The sequence below is a fragment of the Ylistrum balloti genome, unplaced genomic scaffold (genome assembly GCF_031769215.1).
Source record: "Ylistrum balloti isolate Yb309-2 unplaced genomic scaffold, AGI_CSIRO_Ybal_v1 Utg369806, whole genome shotgun sequence".
Classification (NCBI taxonomy): Eukaryota; Metazoa; Mollusca; class Bivalvia; order Pectinida; family Pectinidae; genus Ylistrum; species Ylistrum balloti.
The window spans coordinates 1,076,792-1,084,137 of NW_026781981.1; positions in this window are offsets into that span (position 1 = coordinate 1,076,792).

Sequence of the window (7,346 nt, forward strand, 5' to 3'; positions counted from 1 at the left end):
TGTGATGTGTTGAATATGTACGGGATATGATCTATTGTATAACTGAGCGACAATGGAAGCATAATCGTACAATGTGATATATAAACACTGAAGACATAGTTATCATATATACCCATATATAATTATTTATTTATTCAATTACACGTTTGTAAGTTATCAAGATAGCGTCAATAGAACACACGTGTAGATTTATTAGTATTACAGAGAATAGAATCTACATAATGAACACCTATTTGAACACGGAATATTGTTACTATAGATTTGATATCGGCTTTTACATTTCCATTGCACGGTGTCAAAGCATGTGACAATGCAAACTTGTTATGAGAATACTTTCCGCACAAATTGTTATTGATTGGAAGACCAGTATGTTTTCACATCAAATGAAAATTTTGATTTGAATTGAAGAGCACATTCTTTTATTTTATGTAACCCGGTTGTTTATGCACCGTGCACCTTGTTAATAGCATACATTCCTATCCTGAAATGAATCCAATGTTCGCATTTAATGTTTTTACGGCAGTTGGTACAGAATATAATATAAATAGTGCATTTCGAACGTTTATTGTAAAATAATGCCCGAGTGGTCTCCTACATATAGCGCCAAGAATGCAATTTAGAAGTGTACACTGGAAAACAAAAATGATAAACAAAACTCATTTCCGCAAAAAATATTTTAATATTTCCTTGTTTTGTAAAGCCTGGATTCAGTTTCAATACATTGTGATCTGCAGTGTTAAATAATCAAGTTTTTACTTGATCCTATCTGTTCTAAGTATTTAACAAATATTATTAATATTGACTGAAGCCGAGTATTCTATGGGAAACAAAATAAAACCAATATGATTGGTATTTGGCTATATATATATGAGTGTGTATCCAGCGATATATGATTCGTTCCATCTTACCTTATATTAAGACAAGTGCTGTTTATGACAACTGTCAATCTTCATTGTATCAATTTCTACAGCTATTTTTTACATTAAGGCGACTACTGTTGAGGACTTAATGTTCGACGACAAATGATTCTTTCACACCATGTTAGATACATTTGATCACATACTGGTATCTCTGATCATGCTAAAAAAACATGGTTACACTTGGAATATGAATATTCTTCACTTTACCCTCAGCATTTATAAAATTGTTAGTGAACACCTTCTTAAATATCGATACTTAACTTATTAAAGATGAATGGGAGTTTTGATATCAAAGCTATTGTGTGCAAGTTTAATGTGAAGCAATGGATACCCATTACAACAAATCAATATATTAGCATTTAAAACCTTACCAGCTCCCTGCCACTCTGTATTAACCACTTTGTATTCATTGTCTGTCATTGTCACAAAATGCAAGTGTCATCCTTGTACCTCCCTCCCCCTTTTTAATGTCTTCTCTATTCACTTGCCTGTGTATGATAAACCCCTCGTCTTTCAGTTGATGTTAAAATACTATTTTTATACTACTAGAAAAAATATCTTGTTTCCCCCTACAGTATTAATTAATACACCATATCAGGGACGTGTAATATAGATTAAATTTGTATAATACGTCCGTGACCATATATGTAACCTGTTCTGACACCACATCATCACGTATGATACTTGTACCTTTACACATATACGTCCATCACTGACTATAGGGCGCCTCCTGGTGGCATGCATTGATTTATATATGTTGTATCTTAATATGAATGTTCTCATTTATTACGTGTTTGATGTTTCCTACTTTCTTATCACTGAAAATAATCAGTTCCCTGAAAATCACGTTTTAGATTTGAAGAAATTTTTTGTAATTTGTTTTATTTTGTATTGGGAAAAGCATTGCTTGTCAGTAAAGTAAGAGTTACTTAATAATTACAACAATAGATAATTATCATCGCAAACAAGGAAGTGTTTGTCATGATAACGGTTCGCTCGATAGCCTATTTATAGATTGATTTTAATTTTGGATCTATAAATCGGCCAATCAGATTAATACAAAAAAAATCCCGTGAATTAAATTTGAGGATTATCGTACATACATAATCATACAAATATTGATTTTATTTTCATCGTAAGTATGGTGACACGTACAGTGTAAAAGTAAAAATATACTGAACTATTTGTGCAAGATAAAGATATATTGATAATTTGATAAATAACCACCATGTTTGTAGAAAATGTAAGCCGTGTGTGTGTTTGTATTATTGATCGAAGCTTTCTTGTAATTCCCCATATTTTTCGAGAAAATCATGTTGCTTATGAAGCAAAATGTTCAGTCAATATACATTGTTTTTAAGTGATTAGTAATCCCATGTTTCCTCTGACGTTCACACCAGATGTCACACACTTTGTCAGATATATCGGTATGTCTATTGTGGAAGTATATGGAGTATGAAGTATAGGAGCTCGGGCTAGCGATTGACAAACGTTTGAATGAATATTAAGCAGATATATAATGTTTCCCAAAGTGCCGAGCATAATTAATTCTGACATTTTATTCTATAATTCTGACTTTGCATTCCATGCAGTTTTACATATATTACAAAGAGCGTTTGAATCTGTATTGCACATTTCTTATGTTTTATGTTAGTTTTGTAAAAAAAAAATAAGATTATGTTTGAACTTTCTCAGAATGTTACATGGCAAATTTCCTTTCTCTAATAGGCTTGATATACATACGAACGGCTAACCCCTATTTATATCAACACTTTTTGTTTATGTTTTGCTTTAAATATATATACGGTAACGAATGTTGAGTTTGTAGTTTAGAATGTAAATATATGTTAGGCGTTTTACTTCTACTGCCCTTCTGTTATTAGACACAATAAATAAACTGTATCAATATAATCAGAGCTTGTCTATACCTTTTAGAAACAACAGTGTATTGAGCTTGACAAACGTTACCATGGATATACCATAGTGTTTACAATCTATACATAGAGTTTGTTCATAGATTTACAGTCATAATGTTCCAAATGTGTCATTTGACTTACTTTACGTTACAATAGAATATTTTGAGTACAATATCACACTTTTGTTTGTTTGTGTGTTAATCTCGTTTATTTCTAGTTATCTGGCCTTCTTTAAATAAAGGGTTACATTAACAATCATAATGTTGTTCATTTTTATTTTCTAGATTCACGTCCATTCATTTCTTATAAAATACACACAATTCAATGGTATTGTGAATACGGCGTACATATAATGTACACACACACCACATACACACACACACGCACACCACATACACACACACACCATCACACACACACACCAAATACACACACACACACACACACACACACCATCACACACACACCAAATACACACACACCATCACACACACACACACACACACCCACACACACACACCTACACACCATCACACACACACCATCACACACACACCACGTACACACACACCATCACACACACACACCATCACACACACACACACACACACACACACACACACACACACACACACACACACACACACACACACGCATACACATATATATAGATATATACTAAGGGATACAGAAACGCAACTTCTTCAATTGTCAAATATTTTAAATTGAATCTACATAGTCTTATGAAAAGGAAGAGGAATATTAGAGCACCTTTCTAAATCATCCAATAAAGTTAAACCCTTGTCATCGGTGACAAAAAACTTATCCACATCCGGTGCGACTTTTATTACCAATATACCGTGATTGTACAAATACACGCGTTCTTTTCCATTCAAACTAGTAGTGTCAATATCTGACTATCACCAAGACGCGTGATGATCGATACATTAGCAGTCAAGAATTGTTTTACAAATATGCAACGGCTAGTCCAACTTGATAAAGGGCGGACTCTCAAAATGTTCATGGGGGTAGTACTCAACAGCAGGTCGCTACTCACTTCGGAGTAAACAAATCGACTATAAGCCAGTCGGTTAGTTTTAAGTCTCAGCGCCGAGATTCGGACGTCCGCGTGTAACGTCGGAACGCCAAGACCGGAACAATGAGTGTGTCCACTTGCTTGAGAGATAATGAACGGCGTGAAATATCATTGGAAACCGTCGAATCCACCCAGGACTGTGAGGAATAGACTGCGAGAGGCAAACCTACGCCCACAAGTCGCATGTACGTTGGTTTGCCAACGACACCTAAAGGTCGAGTACGTCGCATGCGAAGGTTGACGGCACATGTGTCCAGACGTTTCCCTGTGAGATTTGGAGGTCAATGCAATTCACGGATGAATCTCGATTCACGTTATTTCGATTAGAGTTCGGAACCCAGAAAACATCACAAATAGCATCCACCAGCTGGCCAATACACTTCACAATTCACATTCCTCTGCGGACTGTCATGTCCGGATGAACTTCATGCCACGCAGTATTAGAAACGCTACAGCTGCCGCTATTTCAGTTTTGTGTCCATTCGGATACATTAATATATGGCGGCCTCTTGAAGTCCTAAGTCTCGGAAAATTTGAAGACGTATGATCCAGTATTCGAAGTTAATTTTTGCAATCACATTTAGGCATATTGCTCATTGAGGATATTTTATCAAACCGGAAAGTTGAAGTTGTAATTCTTTTTCATCACAGTGGTACCGTTTCTGCAGATATCTTACCGAAAACTAAATATATAATGTCATTTCATAATTCGATACAGAAGAATCTATCAATATATTTCCTATCAGTAGTGTTCACCAAACATTCTACATTCATACGAGGATTAACTTGGGTTTCGTGCTTATGAAAACTGGTTACAAAAACCTGGCCAATTCTTCATTTTTTCCTTTGTTATGTTGATGATTTCAAGTAAATAAATAACAAGAAATTTACTGATCAGGTCCATCTGATATACCAGTCTGAACTGTAACTAAAAGATAAGACAAACTCTTCTACATAAGCTGTTTACCTTGATCTTGAGAGGGACAGCTCTATAACAAGCTGTATTATAAGCGTGATAATTTCGACTTTCCTACAGAGAATTTTCCATTTCTCGATAGCAACATTCCATGCATCTATAACCTTTTTATGATATGAGGTGATAGACATAAACAGTATTCCGTAAGATGGAAGCTAACAATTTAAGATTAAATACAGCAGAGGTTATAGCCACCAAACAAGGTAGATAACTATGAATAAAGGCGCCTCTTTAACATATTCATTGACAGAAAAGTGGAATCTGACTGAGGGATGAGGTTGCAGAGAAGCAATCCCATACATATGTAAACTCGGAGGCGCTGAATGTTGGAGAATCTCTATAACAAACCCAACAAAGAGACGTCCAGACACCATTAATAAAAGGAAATATCTCAACAACACCTTACAGCCGACAACGAAATCGTGCAAGACTTGACCAATTTGAGATCTATACCACCTGCAAAATCTTTTATTCTCAAACTGTATCTGGATTCCACTTCATTGCTTAATGCGGCAGACTGGAGGATGTCGGAAACTCATATACATCATCGAAGCAACAAAACACGCCTTAATGGAAGTTCAAGAGAGCTTTGTCCTTCTCATGATGGATTGTTTTCGTTATTGCTCTGAATAGTACATGCAGAGCAATTGTAGAGACAATAGACAGGATCGAACTCTGCTCTAGCGAGTTTATTTCCAATTTACATCCAAAAGAATCTGGGACTTATCTACAATCAATATAAGGGAAACGTGTGCAATACATTCCATGTGCAGCAGTGTGTAATATATCTTCTAAGATCTCATCAACCTAACGACTTAATCAAGGACCTACTTGGTTGTTCCGTGATATAATCGGAGGAATCTGTTAATTGAACTCAACTGAATGAGAAGGGGTAAACAACAGAATTTTATGAAAACTTTGAGATAAAGTTAATAGATGATGAAAGTGTAATGTTCTGGAATACATTTTTTCTTAAGTGACGACAGTGCTTATGGAGCATGTCTGTCAATCTCTACAGATACTCAGTACGATATGCAATTATAAATGGATGCCATATATTAACATATGCGCATGTGTACTAGGCACTGGTGGGAGCCGCCATTTTGATATAAGGTTGCAGATTCATCAGAATTGACAACTGCACTTAACATAAAACTCTTTCACGACCATAAAAACAAATGGTATATCACTTGAAAGTTTCTTTAATAGGACCAGTGTAAATGTTTGGCATTATACACGTTTAAAGGAATACCTGAAATGTCAGGTAAAAAATGGGGGCAAATATATGACTTTTGAAAATTTGCAGGATTGAACGAATTTTTCATGGCCTGAAAGCGGAACATTTCTAATTCATTTTCATTGAAAACGACGCTCACTAGTGGCGCTAATGTTCTGAAGTCTTCCTTTTTAGTGCAACCACAGTAATAGTAATCTGTTGTCTAACCAACGATCATTAATGTTCATTTTAAAACATGTTTTCCTTTGTGAGAGTTACAACCCTTGTCATTATGTGGACTACGGGTTGTAAATCTGTGTCTAGTTCCGGTGGTTTTACCTATAATGTATAGCAAAAGAGAATACAAATGGAAATCATGATTTATCCCTGTGTATGGCATTTGTTCCAGTTCTCAACATCAGCATATCTGCACAGTAATCAAAGTTTAAAAACAAAGTAATCAGTGGTTTCAAAGATTTTAATTTCTAATGAATCATGTTTGTAAAATGCCATATAGCTTTTAGCAATTAGCTTTTCGAAATTTTTTTCTTCAAACCCACTGGATGTAATATAGTAGAATGTTAGTCAGGTAATAACCTTGTAAAATAATAACTAATATAACCACATCAGAACATGACCTTGGTATTATCATTATACAACTATGTATGTACCAAATTACAGTTCCATTTCTGTATCCGTTTACAGGTAAATGAGGGGAAACGAAATCATGACAGAATGATAGAGTGTAATACTACATGTCCCAAACCAGGAAATTAAAAAAGTTTCCGTGTTATCAAAAAGTCAAATACAACTGTTTGCTAATTATACATCCATTGGTGTATGATGAAACACAGGAGTTTGATTGTGGGCTCTAACTAGAAGAAAAGGAACTGATTAAATTATTTGTTATTTTTAGATTTAATTTTCCAATACTAAATATCAGACCCCCACCCCTCCCCCCACCCTTCAAAACAAAAAATCCATGTTCTAAGAACCATAACTCTGAAACAAAATATAAACACGGAACAAGACACATGCATAACGTTTTATCTATAGGTATATAAAAAACATAACACTGAGAACAGACAATATTATAAAAATTCCAAATCCAAAGACTGTAAAAATGCTATTACAAACATACCATACTTCAATGCATTATATTAGCACGCAAAGGGAAAAAATAATGGAAATCTGGAGTTTTGTAAAATTCAAATGTCAAAAG